The 20,767-nt window shown below is 41.5% G+C and overlaps 1 protein-coding gene across 11 annotated transcripts in view; it reads left to right on the forward strand.

The window, feature by feature from the left end:
* Window positions 1-20,767, forward strand: part of SLC25A21 (solute carrier family 25 member 21) — a 702,309-nt gene that overhangs the window by 484,940 nt on the left and 196,602 nt on the right. The gene's annotated exons all lie outside the window — the stretch shown is intronic.

Raw genomic sequence — 20,767 nt, forward strand, 5'->3', positions numbered from 1 at the left:
CCGATGCTGCTGGAGGTAGGTTTGTCGGGGTGATGATGCAGGGGGGGCCTGACGCCCGACGCCCCTGCCGGCCAATCCAGCGATATTGAGGGAGATGTTAAAATGGCCCTAAAACATCGCACCGGCGGGGCCACCCTGCCCATTTCGGGCCCTAGGCCCGTACCTACTGGGCCTATCCTTTAATCCGGCCCTGATGGCAATGCCCCCATCTTTTTAAAACACTCTGTCTTTGCGGTATAGTTTGTATCCCGGTAGCACAGTGTCGTCATAATGGATATTAAAATCTCCTAGGATTATGGGATCAGGCTATTGGAGACAGAAGTCAGTAAGGTTTGCTTGGAGGAGCTGCAATGAAGTGGCCAATGAGTGTGGGGGTGATAAAGGATCAGAAAGTCAGAAAGTGGTGTTATATTTAGCCTGAATTGTAGGGTTTCCAAAAGGGTATGGGCCAAGTTTGAGAACTGAGAGATGTCAAGTGTGGAGGAGTATATAATGGCATGTCCCCCCTCCTCTCCGAGAAGAGCAGTTGCAAATGTGATATTTGTAGCCTTTTGGGGTTGCTTGATTCATGCATGCTGCTGTGGGGTCAGTGAGCCAATACACAAAACATACAGTAAAATAATTCTTATATCATTCTAAAACAATAACAATTCTTAAAATAACTATTTGGTATTTATTCAAAAGCCTCAATAAAAAGGGTTGTCTTCAAATATTTTTAAGGTCTGTATGTTATTAACCATTCTCAAGTGTCCCACTAAGTTATTCCACAATTTTACTCCTGCCACCGAAATGGCTGTGACCTTAGTACAGTGGTACCTCAGAATCCGAATGTCCCAGAACTCAAACAACTTGGAATCCAAACTATTTTATAATTAATATTTTCCCTGGGATCCGAAAACTGCTTTGGAATTTGTACGTATGGGAACTGCAAGCATTGCTTAGCCCAAAGCTTCCCCTCTGACGCAGCTTCTGTTTCCACCTGGGTGGTTCGCATCAGAGGGTAACTTTGGGCTGAGTACCACTTGCAGTTACCATTGCCGATCTTGCTGTCTATGCCGGTGAGGGCCCGATCTTGCTGTCTCTGCCAGGTAGGCCCGATCTTGCTTTCTATGCCGATTGGGGTACCCAATCTTGCTGTCTGTCGGTGGGGGGGTCTGATCTTGCTGGCTCTGCCAGGGGGGGGGTCCGATCTTGCTGTCTATGCAGGTTAGGGTGCCCAATCTTGCTGTCTATGCTTGTTGGGGTGCCTGATCTTGCTGTCTATGCTGGTGGAGGCCCAATCTTGCTGTCTCTGCTATGGGGGCCCGGTCTGAGTTTGTGGGACCAAATAACGGATTAATCCAGTTTCTATTATTTTCAATGGGAAAAATTGTCTTGGAACTCAAACATTTTGGAACTTGAATGGGGTTCTGGAATGGATTAATTTCAGATTATATCTCACTTCTTCCAATGATAATCACATTGTACTCTGATCTCAAAGACTGAGATGGTTGATATAGTGCAGAGGGCATTTGCATCCTGTTTGAGTGGAAGGTGTAGAATCTAAATCCAAGAAAATTTTGGTGGATATAAATTAGATATGTGAATAAATAAATTATTATTTATTTTACTTGTAGAGACATGATTATACCCAGTTTCTTCTTGTTTCCATGACTGTCAGTCTTATAGCTGGATGGGCTTGCTCCTTAAAAGTTTTATCTGCACTGGCACAGAATGGGAGAATCTTAGCCCTGTTTGAAAATGTAAACCTCTGGTGAAGCTGCAGAGAAATAACATCAGGACATGGAATGTAGAACAGGTCTTCCTGGCTTTCAGCTGGCACCACAGCTCCTCATTAACCTGGAAATCTCCTATTTACATGGGTCACAGCTTGGTTTCAGCTCAATTGGAGGTAACAAAGGGTGTGAGGGACGGTAGTACAGCAGGGGGCTTGCTGCTCCAGGCCCACCATCTGAAACTGATCAGGTCAACTGTTTCAACTTCTGCCTCATTAAGAGGAAATAAAATGGAGATTATGGGTTGTGGAAGGATCAGATTCCAGGGAACTGACTTACCTCCTCTGGACTCCGGCTGTAGGCTTTTCTTTTCTTTTTTTTTAACGTTGATGATATGTCCCTTGCTGTGCTTTTCCCCTTTCAGATGACAGCTGACTTTAAATTACTTTGAACGCAAGATGGTTTGCATAGACCAGGCGCTAGAGAAGGATTCAATAAGCTGAGATATGTTGTGGATAGTGTTAGGCTGCAGCAGGGACTTGGGGGGGGCGCACTGAGAAATTAGTTCAACTGGTCCGGTAATGCTTTTGGCTGCTCAAAGAGCAAGCGAGCGAGCTGTAAACCATACAGAAATGTGGCCTGATTCGTAGTAAAAGATGAAATGCACCTTTGTGCTGCTGCTGCTTTGTACAACCTCCTGCTCTGGGAAAGGTCTGTGTTTGGTTTATTTCTTAGCAGCTGTCTGCATGATCCTGGCCTCTTCTTTTACCTAATGATTTAATTCAGATCCTGTGGAACTGATCTAAGCATGAGGATTGAGATGTATCACCTACAGCAAAATGGTGAGCGAGTGGACAATTATTTAGCTTAAGCCCCACAACTCAGTCACTGAAATTCATCAGGAGCTAGTGATCTGCTTTAATCCTTATCTTATTAACATATCACAACTGGGGTGTAATTGAAAATTAGAATTCCTACCTCACAAGTGCGTTTATTTGTGAACGTTCAAGCATTTTCACAGGTTTTGATCATTTTTTTATTGAAGAACATTTATCTCTTCTTTTACATACTTATCTTGCCACTTCTCCTAGTTTACTCATTCACTTTCTCTCTGCTTCCTCTTTTTCATTCTCCTCTTCTTATGAGGGGGTGCTGGAAAGTTCTCATCCCAACTAAGAAAGGAATGAGGTGGAGCCAAGAAACTTACAAATTATTCACATATTCACCCTTATGTTTAACACACATGGAACATTGTGTCTGAAGTTTCTGTAAAGCTTCCCAAAAATACTCTGATATTTGGACACTGAAATACTGCTCCACTTCCGAATCACTTGAAAATGGTCACACATTCAAACTCTTTTCAAGGTTTGGAAACTGAAAATATCAGGTGGAGCAAGATCTGGTGAGTAGGGCAGATGGTCTATGCACTGAAACCCCAACTGTGTCAAAACATCCATTGTTTTGCTAGCCTTGTAAACAGGTACATTGTCTTGCAAAAAGAGAACTCCTTTCTGCAGCTTCCCTCTCCTAGTGGTGTACCAAGTGGGGGGGGGGGGGAGATCCACCCCAGGTGCAGCCTTAGGGGGGTGCACAGCCGGCCAGGTTCGGAAAATGGTCGATCACGAAGCCCATCCCAGGCTCTGTGATAGATTCACTTTGCCTTGGTGATTGACCATTTTCCGGACCTGGCCGGCTGTGCACCCTCCCTAAGGCTGCCGTCGGAGAAGAAATTTGGGCCAGCCAATCACTGCCTGGCTGGGCGTTGCAAATCTTGTTGCCAAAATTGGAAAGGTGAGGAAGGGAGAAAGATGGGCCTGTGGTGGATGGAGAGATTGAGAGAAGGGGGCAGTTGATGGAAATGGGTAGAAAGGGGAGAGAGAAGAGGTCAGATGATGGAAGTGGGGAGAAGGGAGAGCAAATGCTGAATGGAAGTGGAGAAAGAGAACACATACTAGATGGAAGGAGGGATAAAGAAAAAGGTCATATGCTGGGGGAAGAAGATAGAGTTAATGAGATAGTGGAGGGGTGAAGGAAAGGGGTGGCATGCTGTGGGTAGACATAGTGAAAAGAGGGAAACTAGGACTGTATAGTAAGAAATAATTTAATTTAAACGGAGGCAGAAAATAAAGAAGGAAGACTAGAGAAGGAAAGGGAAGAGAGAGAGGAGAGAGAGATGCCAGAGAACGGGGAAGGAGACAGAGATATCAGATCTGAGTGGAGGAAATGAGAAGAGAGAGATGCTAAAAACCACAGGGGGGAGGGAAAGAGAGATGAAAGGAGAAAGATGCCAGACCATGAGGGAACAGAGGGAAGATGATGGATGCCAGACCAAAGGGGGGGGATCTAGAGGAGAGATGGAAGGGGGAGGCATACAGTTTCTGGAAGGGGCATAGAAGGAGAGAAGATGCCATATTGGGAGGGACAGAGAGATGGCAGACAGTGGATGGAAGGAAGACAGTAACAATAAGATGAGGAAAGCAGAAACCAGAGAAGACAAAGGTAGAACAAAAATTTTCTATTTATTTATTGCTTTAGGAGACTGTTTCTGTGGTGTTGCATTTTATGCAGAGTCCAGCTTCTTGCTGGTTCAATTTAACCTTTGTCTATGTATTTTTATTTTATCCCCCCTTTTACAAAACTGTAGAGCGTTTTTTTAGTGCCAGCTGTGGTGGTAGCAGCTCTGATGCTCAGAATTCTATGAGCGTCAGAGCTGTTACCACTGTGGCTAAAATCCACACTATAGTTTTGTAAAAGGGGGAGGGGTTAGTTTGTGATGACATATTCCATACTAGGCGAAGGTGTTTTCTGTGTTCTGTGTGTTCGAAAGACATGGTTTTCTGTTAGGATTGATGGTGTAGGATTGATCTGTACTGGTCTGGCTTGTTTAGTTTTACAATGGGTGTATTGATGTACTGCTCACTGCAATATGTAAGATGCTGCTTTTTCCTAGGTACTCATGTGTGACGTGTGGCTTGTTACTAAAAATCTTGTTTTTCGTACAGATTGGGGGGTGCCAAAAAATGATGGGCCCCGGGTGTCGCATATGCTAGGTACGCCACTGCCATCTCCTATTTTTTTCAATGCCTTCTTTAATTGGCACAGAAAGTTACAGTAGTATTCTGCATTAACTGTTTGCCCCCCTTGGAAGATAGTCATTATAACACCTTCCTGATCCCAAAACACTGTGGCCATGACTTTTCCTGATGACTTTGGGTCTTGAATATCCTTGGCCTTGGAGAACCTGAGTGCCATCATTGCATGGACTCTTGTTTTGTCTTAGGATCATAGTGTGGTGACCATGTATCATCAACAGTAACTTGTTGTTCCAATCATTTAGCACCAGCTGAAAATGCTGCAAAATCAACTTGGAAGTGTCCACTCAACGTCATTTCTCATCAGCATTCAAACATTTTGAGCACCCACTTAGCTGACAGCTTCTGCATACCCAGCTGCTTGTGGATTATACACTCAACACGTTCCCTGAATATCTGTAGTGTCTCAGAATTGTTTTAGCCTATATTCAGTGATCTGCCAAAATCAGGTCATGAACATGGTCAACAGTATCAGGAGCTGAAAATATTTGAGGCTTCCCAGACCTTGCTGCATCTTCGGTCTCAAAATCTCCACACTGAAAGTCTGCACACCACTTCTTCACTGTGGAGTATGACGGGCATTTGTCACTCAATGTTTGCATCATACATTCATGGATTTCCTTTGGAGTATTCTGCAAGAATAGGAATGTCATGACAGCTTGGAATTCCACACTTGAAAATTCTACACTTTTCGTTGACATGGTCCAATCTATGATCTGAAATAATGTCAAAGCATTATAATTCTCCAAATTGGCACGCTGCAAAGTAAAATAGCACTCTTTTCAGCTACAGTGGCAAAATAACGCTCAGATTTTAGGAAGTTAGTTGGAATGAGAACTTATCAGCACCCCCTCGTATGTTCCAGTTTCATCTCCCTTTCCCTTCTGTTTCTTAATTTTTGTTCTTAACCTTTTTTCATTGTCTCTCCATCTTTCCTTTTTTCCCCACCTCCTGTTCCTAACTCACTCACCTTTCAGCTGCAGAAGAAAAGATGGTTTGCATTTGTTATGAATTCTTTTTAGGGTTTTCCTTCTGACTACATTTACCCTTATTCTGAGACTGTATTGCATTTGTTATTTAACAGGTAATCTTTAAGTAAGCTATGAAGTGACTGCAGACATATTCAAGTGATTTTTCAAACAAATAACCTAAGTAGTTTCCGTACGACAGCAGCAGTTTAGTAGTAACATAAATATGTACCCAGAGCAGTTATAGAGCAAAAGTATCGCCACCCTGCATGTCAAATAAGTAACAGATTGTACTCCATAAAGTTGTAAAAGTTGATATTTATGCAATAACAACATGTTTTAAAGTTGGAAATCGGTAGAACGATAGTTCTAAGCAGGTAGTGGAGACGATGAACATACTATGATGGCCTCTAATATAACTGGCTCTGTGAATTTTCACTAGAGTTCCGGTTGTGGGTCTGAGCGTTCACTTTGAAGCCTATTCAAAGTGATTTTTTTAAAAATTTATTTATTAAGGTGATTAGTGCTTGAGACATACATGGACATGGACATGGACATATGCATGTGATGTCATCTCGTCAATGTCCGCACATGCTCAGAGGCCCTCCAGACCTCAGGGAAGGAGACAGGAGGTTCGGCTGGGGGTGGGGCTAGGGGTAGAATGGGGTGGAGCTGGAGGCAGGACAGGGCGTGGCCAGGTGTCATCTTTTTTCTAAGAGGAAATCTGGCAACCCTAGACCTAGGCCCACCCATGGCTACACCACTAGGATGGCCGCTATTCAGCATATCTAAAACGTACTGTATAGTCAGTTTAGTAGAAGGGCTTCATTCATATCACATAAAAAACATCACGGACAAAAAAAGATAAATACAAAAATGGAGAAAAACAAACCTCATACACAGGCAGCCGGGACTATGCAAGTGCCTTAAGCCACCTGTATCATCACTGGTTTGATAAAAAAAAACTCTGTACATAAATATACAAATATACTTTCGTTCATTTCAAAAATTCATTTTTCCAAATTTATTTTATCTCAATTATTTTGGCTCATGCATCAAAATGTGTGAATAGAAATCCAATCTGTCTAAAACTAATTGTAAAGGCAACAGCTTGGTCTCAAAAGAGACAATTCTTGACAACGTGGAACAAAAAAGTTATTGATCATCGAGAAACTTATCTCAAACTGCAGCAGCAATCATTTTTCATCTGACTATACAGTATGTTTTAGACATATATATATTTTTTGGACATATACGACTATACCCTTTTAAGAATTACGCTATTCAGCATGATCACAAAACTGAACTGATTAAAGAAAGAACTGTTATTTATGCGATTCGATTTAAGTGGTTATCTTATGCAGTCAAGGGTTGAATTTTAGCATAAGTGCTAACTTCAGCCCCGGAATGCCCCCAAGTTGCCAGCTTTGATGCAGGAACCAACCGCACATATTAAGCAGTGTTAACCACTTAAGTGGAGTTGAACCTTGCTGGTTAGCGATTTAAGCATGCAAAAGCCTCTTCTGCCTGTTTAAATCATTTTGAATATCTCCTGGTTTGCCTATATTGGAAAACCCAGCAAGTGCATGTAATTTTCTCCATAACTTAAAACATGCTTCCAGGAACACTTGCCATTTATGTGGCAAAACGTACGCACATGGTGAAATAAGCAAGTCCTTTATAGCTGCTACACAACAGTAAATATTCTAATAGATCAGATCTAATTGGTTAAATCCCAAGTTAGCAAGCAAAATCCTTCTGAAAAATAGGTCTAGCATTTGCAAACATCAGGACCCTTAGATTGAAATCTATATCCTCTGCATCGCATTCCCCAGCCGTGTACTCTTGTGATACAAGGATTAGACTCTGGGGAAAATGTTGTGCTGAAGAAAGTCAAAAGGAAATTGAGGAATCTCATTTAGCGAAGCCTGCTGGACACCATGTGTTTTTATAATGGGTTTCACATTCTTGTACTCATCAGGGGTCATGTCAACTGATCCTATATTCATGCATGGTCTGTCAGTGACCCATATTTGTACTGAAATATAGACAGATTCCCACATTCAATTTTTCTTTCTTTATGTAAAGCCTTAATACTTCTAAATGTTGGAAAAAAATTTATCAATGCAATGTAAGAGAAAGAAAATGACACATCCCAGGAGCCAATTTTCAGACCGAGTCTTGTGTTCCCCAGTAGTGGTGAGTGCAAAACTTGCTTATCCATGTATTTTTAAAAGTTATACAGATAATGTTTGTGTCATTTACCTTACTAAGGAACTCCTTTTCTAAACCACCTTAGAGAATGAGCTTATTGCATCTTAACATCAGACTTTCCCATGCATTAAGCCATTTCTATCAGTATTTTAGGGATTTTTCCATTTTTTTTTCAGGTTGTGCGTTAATGTTCGTATTAGCACATTACCTGAAAAAATTAACGTAGGAACACTTAGGACCAGAATCTATAAATGGTGCCTAATTTGGCAGACGCCGCATGTCAATCAAAGTTAGGTGCAGTTTGTAGAACACCACGCGTTCTTTTGAGTATCAGCTATGCATTGAAAAACACTTTAAAATTATTACATAGGCCAACAAAAAAAAAAAAATTTTCTTGGTGCCTTGGGGTTTTTGACCTATTTCTGGGATTATTCGGGGCGCCGATTCAGAAAATTGCATTGGATAAACCACATCAGCTCTAGTTTCTTAGATATGGTTTGGATTTATTAATTTTGTAACTGCTATTTAAAAGATCTTTTCTGCAGAATTGGTTTGTCATAAGTTTTCTTTTTTGTGTGTGTATAATGACCTTTGTTTCACAACTATACATCTATTTCCTTTCCTATAATGCACACTGGTTTAAAAAATGTAAAGCTCAAATGACAAAATTGCCTTTGGTCTGTTACAATTCATAATTATGTGCAAAAAATTTAGATGGTAAACATGGTTTCCTTAGACTACATACATTTGTATTTCAAAGGTTACTCAACCTAATCTATTTAAAACAATTGCACAGAATTTAAATTCTAACGGTTTTTTAAACTTTGTCTTCTGTTACCTGGTTTGTGTTTTTGCATACAAGTTAGCAGATATAGTGAGAGTGTTTTACATATTTCCAACTATAGTTTTACACTTCCCCCTTCCGATTTCGTGGTTTTAGGACTCACAATTTTGATTATCACGATTTCCTAAAACCGGAATCACCCCCATCTCCCAGACGTCCCCGGACCTTACCTAGTGGTCTAGTGGTCTTTTGGGGTAGGAGAAATCTTCCTACACTCCTGCCCCGTATAGATCACTCATACAAAATGGCTGCTGTGAGTTCCTGTTGTAGTCTCGAGAGACTATGGGAAATCACAGTAGCCATTTTGTATGAGTGATCTGCATAGGGCAGGGAGTGTAGGAAGATCGCTCCTGCCCTGAAAGACCGCTAGACCACCAGGTAAAGTCTAGAATGCCGGGGAAAGGCTGCAGGGAAGTGGGGGTGGTTCAGAGCCAGCCCAAAACATATTCACAAATTTTCAATATTCGCAGGCCGGCTCTGCTCCTAACCCACGTGAATATTGAGGGAGGAGTGTACATCCAAATATTGAATTGTAAAAGGTAAGTTAACTTAACTGTATAATTTGCACAGTCACTTAGATCGCTTTGCAGAGAATCTTGGTGATTTAAGCAAAGAGCAAAGTGAAAGATTTCACCAAGATATAAAAACAGTAGACGCCAGCTACAAGGAAGATGGGATGCACACATGATAGCAGACTATTGTTAGAATCTTATGCGGGATTGTCCTGCTGATCCTACTCTTGGAAGTCTTACAAAAGGAGCTGCTTGTGTGTCAAATGATTGGAAAGTTTGTATTATAAACTTGTGCTTTTGGTATGAAATAAGTAGATTTTCATGTTGTACACTTTTCTTTTCATTTTTATTATGTTTCCTTCATGTTTAAAAGATATTAATTTAAACACCACATTAAAATAGTCCAATTTTTTAATGGGCCAGCAGAGTGAATTGTGGTATAGCACATGTTCTGTATCTCAAAAACTAGAGCAGATAGGAGAAAACTTGTGCTATCTCTGGAATCAGCAGGTCACAAATACCCAGAAACAGATCTAACATTTGAGGCATCAATATGAGTGCTGGCCAGTGTTATAAGAAGACAATTCCTTAGAAGGACACTATTACTTGGCTTCGAGGCCAGGGATTCATTTATTGAGATAAGTGCACCAACTTTTATTAATTATTATGGACAGTTTGAGTTATTGAGCACATTATTGTTTAATGATTAGAACATTATAGGATGACCACTAGTTTTTTGGAAACTTTATGTTTGTTTTTGCAATATGAAGATGATCTATGAACACATTTAAAAACAAATATTTAAAAATTTCTTTTTTTTTTTTTTTTTTGTAGTAAACACCCCCAGCATATTGGAGAAACAAGTCTATGCAGAGGTATAGATGAGTACAGATCATTTTCTCCCTTCACTTGTCCTTGTCAGAATAATTAGTCATGCAGAATAAGCTAAACTTCCACCCAGTCTCCATAGGCCTCAGTGCCTTTTTGTCAGTGCTGGGATTTATTCCATGGTTAGCCAACAGATGTCTTCTGAGCTGCCCTTATACATCGCTTGTAATCTTTTGCTAGTTTAGAGCAGTTCAGCATTTCCTGTCAATGCTGTTGGTAGCACTTCAGGATTTCAGATTTGGAAGTTCATGCAAACAGACTCAAAGTTTCTTTTCGAGATGTGTAACTCAGCATTTTGTGGCACCAGTGTGGAACTGCTCAGATGCAAGCTTATAATCTCAGCATTCTTCTTCTCAATGCGTTCCAACTGCTCCTTGTGGAAGGCATCCATCCAAGTGCTTAAGCTCTGTCTCTTTGCATTCTAGCTCCTTCGCCAGCTGGGCAACTCTTTGCTTTCCTCATTGGCGTAGGCCCTCTCCCACAGAATACTTGAATTCATTTTCTTCTCAGTGGCCTCATGTTCTCTCTGCAATCTGGGCAAGTTCATCCTGGATGATTGCCTGTTCCTGCTCGTACTGCCTGTAAAGATCATCTTCACTCACTACGTTTACGGCCAGAGTTGTCTGCTGTTTGGCTGATGTGTCCGAGGTCCTGCAGTTGGCGGTACAGATTTGCCTGAAGCTGGGTGAGCAGTAGCTTCTGTATTCCATGATGGTGAAGGAATGGTAGTGGAAGTGATCGTACTGCTACTCCTTCCAAACTCAAACTACTTCGTTGCCTGCAACTCTGATCAATTGATACTGAACCGTTTGTAACTCTGTTTTAATTTATGTGAACCGCCTAGAACTCCCTGGGTATGGCGGTATGCAAAAATAAAGTTATTATTATTATTATTATGCTTGGTTCTCCTGCAGAATGGGAGGACTCCTTCATTCGACTAACCACCACTTCTGATAGCTGGACGCCTCACAGCACCCACACCCTGTCCGCCTCATCCAGCCTGAAGGACACCCTCCTGCAGATGCTCTCGCTGCCACCTATCACCACCACCACACCACAAGAGCACATCTTAAAAATTCCTTTTGATGTCATTATTGAAGGATAATATATGAGTGTGCTTTGATCTGTGGGATTTTTCTTTTTGGTGAATTACATATCATTTCCTCCAGATTTTTCATGCGAGTTTGAAAAATTGTTGCCCTGTTTCTGTGTTGGTTTGTAGAATCACACCTATCCATTCCTAATTGAGTACTACTGTTACTTATCATTTCTATAGTGCTGTTAGATGTGCACAATGCTGTACATTAAAATATTCATGAGATAGTCCATGTTCAGTAGAGCTTACAATTATCAAACTGGACAAATAGGGGGGTCAGGGAGTTTTTCAGGCTTGGGTGCTTTACAAGCAAATGGTGGTTAGGAGTTAAAAGCAACCTAAAAAAAGTGAGCTTTTAGCCTGGATTTGAATACTGCCAGGGACGGAGCTCGACGTACTGATTCAGGCAATCTGTTCCAGGTGTATGGCGCAGCAAGAAAGAATTGACTTAGGCACCAGGGTTTTACTGGTGCTAAAGTGAATCCATAGCCAGACTCAGTTCCAAATCTGCCCGAAACGATGCCTATTTACCAGTAGGTGCCTCGGTGTAGATACCTACATGAAGTGGTAGGTGCCTACTGAGTTAGGTGCCTTGGGCTAATTAATTTTTAATCATTTTTTTCATTGTTTTTTAATGGCACTTTCAATTATCAGTGCCAATTAAGCTGATCTAGGTGCCTAATTAGATAATAGATTATAGAATGTGGGGGGGGGGGGGTGCCTTGCTGCCTCCTATTTAGGTGGAAAATCAATCAACAAAAAGCACCTGAAAAAGTCTCTGGTACAAATGAAAACACAATATCAAAACCAGAGAACTGATGCGGATCAAGCTAGTCATGATTCTATAAGGATCCATGCACAAGTCCTCTCCTGAGCCTATGGAGACTGGGTGGAAGTTTAGCTTTTCTGCATGACTAATTATTTCTGACAAGGACAAGTGAAGGGAGAAAATGATCTGTTACTCATCTATACCTCTGCATAGACTTGTATCTCCAATATGCTGGGGGTGTTTACTACAAAAAAAAAGAAATTTTTAAATATTTGTTTTTAAATGTGTTCATAGATCCAAAGGGGGCATGGCTATGGGAGGGGCCTGTGCAGGTCAGGGGCATTTCCAAAGACTTACACTTAGACCCTCTTTTACAAAGGCGCACTAAGCATTTTAGTGCTATTGAAATTATAGTAATCTTACAATGGAACCACCTTGGTTTGTAACATAATACAAAGTTTCTTTGGGTTTTTTTTTACTTTATGTTTGAATCATTTTTATTGAGCATATCGTAATTATAAAAGATGGTGTTACAGAATTTTGGGGCATCACATCCAAGTTGCACGCCAGGATTTTACACCAGGCTTTGGTTGGTGGAATGTGTGCTATGTGCTTTTCCTGTAAGAGCACTCATCCTGCTCTGAGCGTGCATTTATCCCAGTGCTTAAATTTTGGCAGCATTTTACTGAATCCAGCTCTAAGTGGTCCTGTGTTAAGTCCATGTTATCTAGTTAGTGTGTGCTCATCAGAGCAAGATAGCTGGATAATGCTTCCTTGCATGTTCCCTGCCTATATCAGACCCTACCTCCACAAACAATTTAAAAATAAAAATAATTTTTTACATTTCTTATATACCAGGCTATTTTTAGTGCAGCAGGAGTCCCAGGCACTCCTCTCTTGGTTGTAGTCCTTTCGGGGTGGGTGGGATTGGGGGTTGGGGGTTGGGTGGGAGGTTGTTTTAGGGGGGAATACAAGTTATTGAATTTTTGAGCATTGCATATCTTATACTTCTTGTTTGGATTGTTTATTTATTTTGAAATGGTGAACTTGCTGTATGTACTGATGTTGATTTACGATTGCTCAATAAAATAATTTAAACATAAAGTTAAAAAAAAAACCCAAAGAAACTCTGTATTATGTTACAAACCAAGGTGATTCCATTGTAAAACTGCTATAATTTCTTAGCACTAAAGCGTTATTGTTAACTTTGGTAGCAGAGAAAGGAAAATGGTAAAACCAGAGGACATAATTTGAAGTTGAGGGATGGTAGATTCAAGAGCAATGTTAAGAAATTCTACTTTACGGAGAGGGTGGTGGATGCCTGGAATGCGCTCCCAAGAGAAGTGGTGGAGAAGAAAACGGTTACGGAGTTCAAAGAAGCGTGGGATGAACACAGAGGATCTAGAATCAGAAAATAATATTAAATATTGAACTAAGGCCAGTACTGGGCAGACTTGCACGGTTTGTATATGGCCGTTTGGGGGAGGATGGGCTGGAGAGGGCTTCCAATGGTTGGAAGGGTGTAGATGGGCTGGAGTGAGCCTTTGACGGAGACTTCAGCAGTTGGAACCCAAGCACAGAACCGGGTAGAGCTTTGGATTCTTGCCCAGAAATAGCTATGAAGAAAAAATTTAAATTGAATCAGGTTGGGCAGACTGGATAGACCATTCAGGTCTTTATCTGCCATCATCTACTATGTTACTATGTTAGATCCTACCTCATTAAAAGAAAAATATGATTCTTTTAAAATTTGACATTTCTGCTGTTTTTGACACTATGACCATCAAGTTCTGCTTTTTTCAGGCTAAGTGAGCTAGGCATTTTCAGGTTCTGTCCTGAAATGGTTGACAGCATTTTTATGGAGTCATACAGAGTACAGAAGGGTGAATTCTCTGATCATTGGCGATCTGAGAGTGGAGTTCCGCAGGACTCACTGCTCTCTCCTTTAATATTTAATATTTAACTACGATCATTAGGAGTTTACTTAACTATCTTATGTCAATATGTATTGTCTTATGCTGATGACATCTTTTTCCTTTGTCCAACACTGGACTCTTATGCCAATACTATTGATTCTCTGTTAAAGGCCATTGGTGTGATAGATACCTGGGCTTCAGATAATTTCCTCAAACAAACTAATGCTGGCTTTTACTATACTGCATTAGAGCTTCTTATCTCAGGCCAGCAAGGTAAATGCTCATAGGAATTGAATGAGAGTCAGAGCATTTACCTCTAGTGGAACTTACCACTGAAATTAATAATTATTAGATTGTTGGATCCACATTGCCTTGATAGTTACTGGATTGTTGGTTTTTGCAATTTTCATAACAGTTGCTCAGGAGCATCTCTTTTTATATATATGTGGATTGAATCTTCATGATTAGGGTTACCGGATGTACGGATTTTCCCCACCATGTCCTCCTTTTGAGGATATGTCTGGGAGTCTGGAAAGCTTTTCAAAATCAACACTTTGTCCGGGTTTTGAAAAGCCTCCTCAAATCGCATCAGGCAGGGAAGATGTGACATGCGTGTGACATCATCGCATGGCATCTGTGCCTGCGCAGACTTCCTCCCTGCCCGATAAGAGCAGGCAGCAGTGGGCGGGACAAAGGCAGGACTGGGGGCAGGTCTAGGGGTCCGGATTTTCTGATTGGAAGATCTGGCATCCCTACTTCATGATATGCTAGTATATTTGAATGTATACGTTGAAATGACTTTGACATCCACCAAGAGAGGCTACTGACATTGTTTGAAATGTTATTTCTTTTAGTAGGATTTAAGATAACAGCCCAGCATTGAAAATCCACAGTCAGCGCCCGACCGTTGGAGTTAGCCAACCTGCCTCTCACGGTCTGAATATCAGGCACATACTTTTACCCACAAAGAGGCTGAGCAGTATTTAGACAGCTGATTTACTTGGATAAATGGTTTTTCACTATCAGAAAATGTGTTGAAAAATGCCTTCCATGTCTTCCTTTCTTTGTGCAGCAGTATCAGCGACTCACTTGTGGCCCGTTTGGTTATATTTTTTAATTATTATGTGCAGGGAACTCTGTATGTTTCCCTTTTTCACTATTTGCACAATATTGCGAATGGCTTTGCTCTGTCCTTTTTATGTCTTTATGTTCTTGTAAACACAGTATAAATTACAGACAGAACGTAATTAGAAATTTATTAATAGTTTTGCTTTAACCAGAACTTTTTTATACGCATGATTTAAATTGACTGGCAAATCTTGATGTAAACAAACCATATTTTATATATTTAAAATATATCCTGCTAGTCAAGAATTCCCTGAAACACAAGCCTCATTTTCAAGACTTGGTTAGGTGATGAGTCAGAGAAGGAATGGATCCAAAGCCGCAAATACTCTTTCAAGCCACACCTTATTTCACAACTCATATTCAATCACTTTGTTATAGGACAAATTTTTCATTTGAGATGCTCTTCTCATTTTTTTCCCCCCTCTACATTTAGAAGAGTGGGTGGGAAGTAGAGCTTTTTAGGGGCTGTTTTTAGGATACTGAAGAGAAACTTGTTTGATGTTCTTTGCCTGGGGAAGTCTGTATTTCATATCAAGTTTATAGTTGTTTATGCACAGAACAGATCTTATCTTAGCTCCTATTGGTTTAGGGTCATTCACAGGTTGACATTATAGAGAAATGTGGTTTAGAGGGGAGAGAGCCAGAGAGCAGAGTCATTTGTTATGTCATGTGGGAGGAGCTGGGAGAGACAAGGAAGTGTACAGACTTTATAATATCAGAAGTGTTTCCTTGCTAATCCTTTGGCAGGTTCATTATCAAAGGAACCCCAGGGATCAACTGGCCTATCATGAGAGTGATAACTGAGCGCTGCAGCATGAAAATAACCCTCAAGGGCATATGACTGCTCATTTTTTAATCAATTACATTGCAAATTATTCTATAAATTGCTGTTCGTTGTTTTTTCCTTCAAGGTGTTAAAACAGTTGCTGACCCTGGTGGTGCATGCCAGCCAGCCTGCTGATTTATATTTTGTGATGGTACCTAGTGATGAAGTGGGAGCATTGACCAGAGTAGAGAGAGGCACTTTTTTCATTCAAAGCTTTTTGTCTTAATAGACAACACTTTTTCCAGGATTTTCAAAGAACACTTAAGCGTAGCTTCTGATGCATTCTCACCAAGTTTATTTCACGCTTATCTAGTTTTTAATTCACTGCAATCACAAGAGGTGCCCAACTCTAAAACACGCCCATGATCCACCCCCCCTAACCACACCCATTTTATGTGTAGGCACTTTGTGCTAGGTACCTACTTTTTTATAGATCATGGTTTTTCGAGTTAGGTGCCTAACTTTCAATTAAGTCCAATTAAAGCCGATTGCGAGGTGTTGAGTGCCATCTGCACTGATTAAGAACATAAGAATTACCGCTGCTGGGTCAGACCAGTGGTCTGTCGTGCCCAGCAGTCCGCTCACGTGGCGGCCCCCAGGTTAAAGACCAGGGCTCTAAATGAATCCAGCCTCACCTGCGTACGTTCCAGTTTAGCAGGATCTTGTCCAAACTTTGTCTTGATTCCCTGGAGGGTGTTTTCCCCTATTGATCAATTAAGTTAGGCACCGATATCAGCACCTAACTTTAGGTGCCGGCCTTTATAGAATCATGACCTTTGTGTTTTTGCCTTTAAGTCATTGTACAGGGATTTGCCCTCTTATTTATATATTCATTTTCAATGTTTTCAGGGAATAGGAAGACAGACATTTTTTACTAGACTTTCCTTCTGTTAATCTGTAAGATTGTATAAAGATGTTAAGGCTTTTTATTTAGAAAATTTTGTATTGTGAGTAATTTAAATATAGATTTTATGGAATCTTTCCTTGTTAGCTGCATTGAACTCAAGTTGGTCAAATATGGATTATAAATGACTTAATGTAATTTAATGTAATATTAAGACTGGGGTTCCAACACATTTGATATTCTGCCATCAGGCAAAAAATTGTTAGAACAAATAACAGACAACTTAGTGAAAGCCTTCTTTGTAATTGGACAGCATGACAATGATAATAACCCTCCTATCCTCCCCCCCGCCTTTAACTAAATTGTAGCACGGATTTTAGCAATGGGCAAGGAGAGCGGAAGGAAAGTTGGAGGAGGGAATGAGGTCTGGAGGAGAGGGAAGCATACAGGATGCTGAAAGAAGGTAAGAAATATTGGATGCACAGTCAGAAGAAGAAAGTGCAACTAGAGACTCATGAAATCACCAGACAACAAAGGTAGGAAAAATGAGTTTATTTTTAATTTAGAAACATAGAAACATAGAAAATGACAGCAGAAAAGGACCACAGCCCATCAAGTCTGCCCACCCTAATGACCCACCCTCATAACTTCACCCAGCTAGAGATCCCACATGCGTATTCCATTTTTTCTTAAAGTCTGGCACGCTGCTCGCCTTAATCACCTGCAGTGGAAGATCATTCCAATGATCGACCACCCTTTCAATGACGAAATACTTCCTGGTGTCACCATGAAATTGCCGCCCCCTGATTTTCAGCGGATGCCCTCTTGTGCCGAGGGTCCTTTAAGAAAGAATGATATCGTCTTCCACCTCGATACGGCCCGTGATATATTTAAAGTCTCAATTATGTCCCCCCTCTCTATATGTTCCTCGAGTGAGTATAGCTGAAATTTATTCAGTCTTTCCTCATATGGGAGATTCTTGAGCCCCGAGACCATCCTGGTGGCCATTCGTTGAACCGACTCAATTCTCAGCACATCTTTTTGATAATGTGGCCTCCAGAATTGTACACAATATTCTAGATGAGGTCTCACCATGGATATGTACAAAGGCATTATGACTTCGGGCTTCCGGCTGACGAAACTTCTACGGATACAACCCATCATTTGTCTAGCCTTGGATGAAGCTTTCTCCACTTGATTGGCAGTTTTCATATCTTCACTAATGATCACTCCTAAGTCACGTTCTGCTTTTAGTCCTAGTTAAGGTCTCACCATTTAGAGTGTAAGTTCTGCATGGATTTCTGCTGCATGACCTCACATTTTTTAGCATTGAAACCTAGCTGCCAAGTCGAGGACCAATGTTCCAACAACAGTAGGTCCTGCATCATACTGTCGGGCAAAGTGCTGTTACTGTTGCATAGTTTGGTGTCGTCGGCAAATAATGTTATTTTACCTTGAAGCCCCTGAGTCAAGTCTCTTATGAATATGTTTGAAAATGGAATCGGTCCCAAGACCGAGCCCTGCGGCACTCCACTGGTCATCTCACGACTATTGGAGAGGCACCGTTAACCACTACCCCTCTGTAGTCTACCGCTTAGCCAGTCCACTGACCCATGCAGTTAATGTTTCTCCTAATCACCATCAATGTCATCTTGCTCTACAACCTGCGGTGTGGGATGATATCAAAACCTTTACTGAAGTCCAGGTACACGACGTCCAGGGACTCCCCCATATCCAGTTTTCTTGTTACTCAGTCGAAGAAGCTAATTAGATTGGTTTGGCAGGACCTTCTCTTCATGAATCCATGCTGGGTGGGGATCCCATAGATTCTCCTCGATCAGGATCGTATCTAATTTGTGTTTTAATAAGTGTTTCCATGAGTTTACTCACTATTGATGTGAGACTCACCAGTCTGTAATTCGCAGCCTCCGTCCTGATCAAAATGTGTCTGTTTTGAGAATTTTTATCTGCTATCTATATTTTGCACTATGGCCCCCCTTTTACTAAACTGCAATAGCAGTTTAGTAAAAGGAAAGCAAGGAAGACCCATTTTCTGAATTTTGAGTTCACACCAGCTGATGTTTACAGAGAACTTTCAAGACTCAAGGTGAACAAAGCCATGGGACCGGACAATTACACCCATGAGTGCTCAGAGAGCTGTGCGATGTTCTGGCGGAACCGTTAGCCATGCTCTTCAATCTCTCCCTAAGCACGGGAAGAGTCCCCCTGGACTGGAAAACAGCTAACGTCGTTCCTCTGCACAAAAAGGGTTTGCAGAGCAGAGGCTGCGAATTACAGACCGGTGAGTCTCACATCAATAGTGTGCAAACTCATGGAACTCTACTTAAAGGTAATTAGACACGATAATGGATGAAGGGAATCTAAGGGATCCCTGTCAACATGGATTCACCAGAGGCAGGTCATGCCAATCCAGTCTTATAAGCTTCTTCGATTGGGTGACGGGAAAAGCTAGACTTGGGAGAGTCTCTGGACATAGTGTACTTGGATTTCAGTAAAGCTTTCGACAGTGTCCCACACCGTAGACTACTAAACAAGATGAAATCAATGGGTTTGGGTGAGAAACTAACTGCATGGGTCAGTGATTGGCTGAGTGGAGACTTCAGAGGGTGGTGGTCAACGGCACCCTCTCTAAGACATCGGAGGTGACTAGTGGAGTGCCGCAGGGCTCAGTCCTGGGACCATCCCTTTTCAACATATTCATAGGGGACTTGACCCGGGGGCTTCAGGGTAAAGTAGCACTCTTCGCCGATGACGCCAAACTGTGTAACATAGTAAGTGAAAGCAACCTACAGGATAGTATGACACAAGATCTGATCACGTTAGAAACTGGTCCTCGACATGGCAGCTAGGCTTCAACGCTAAAAAATGTAAGGTCATGCATCTCGTCAGAGGAAATCCATGCAGAACATACTCCTTGAATGGAGAAACGCTAGCTAGGACCTCAGAGGAACGGGTACTTGGGGGTAATCATCAGTGCAGACATGAAGGCTGCCAAACAAGTAGAGAAGGCCTCATCAAAGGCAAGGCAAATGATGGGATGTATCAATAGAAGCTTCGTCAGCCGTAAACCTGAAGTCATAATGCCACTCTATAGAACCATGGTGAGACCCCCATCTGGAATACTGTGTGCAATTCTGGAGGCCACATTACGGAAAGATGTGCTTCGAGCTGAGTCGGTCCAGAGGATGGCCACTAGGATGGTCTTGGGGCTCAAGGGTCTCTCATACGAAGAAAGACTGGGCAAACTGCAGCTCTATACCCTAGAGGAGCGCAGGGAAAGGGGTGACATGATTGAGACATTTAAGTACGTCACGGGTCGTGTCGAGGTGGAAAACGATATATTCTTTCCCAAAGGACCCTCGGTCACAAGGGGGCACCCGCTCAAACTCAGAGGAGGGAAATTTAGTGGTGACTACCAGGAAGTATTTCTTCACAGAAAGGGTGGTAGATCACTGGAACAGACTTCCGGTGCAGGTGATCAAGACCACCAGCGTGCTCGACTTTAAGAATAAATGGGACATCCACGTGGGATCCCTACGAGGGTCGAGTTAAGGAACTAGGTCATTAGCATTCAGACTTAATGGGGTGGGTCAATAGAGTGGGCAGACTTGATGGGCTATGGCCCTTTTCTGCCGTCATCTTTCTATGTTTCTATGTTTCTATGTTTTTAGCGCAGGAGCCTATGAGCATCGAGAGCAGCGCAGGGCATTCAGCGCAGCTCCCTGCGCTAAAAACCGCTATCACGGTTTAGTAAAAAGGGAGGGATATATTTGTTTATTTTTTGTATAGTTGTTACTGAGGTGACATTGCATAAAGAAAACCTGCGGAATATAAATGATAACATTTTCTCTGCGTACAGTGTGCTTTGTGGGTTTTTTAAAAAAAAATTTTATTGTTGGTAGATCATTTTGACTTGGTCATTTTAAAAGTAGCT

Source organism: Geotrypetes seraphini, chromosome 7 (assembly GCF_902459505.1).
Source record: "Geotrypetes seraphini chromosome 7, aGeoSer1.1, whole genome shotgun sequence".
NCBI classification, from domain to species: domain Eukaryota; kingdom Metazoa; phylum Chordata; class Amphibia; order Gymnophiona; family Dermophiidae; genus Geotrypetes; species Geotrypetes seraphini.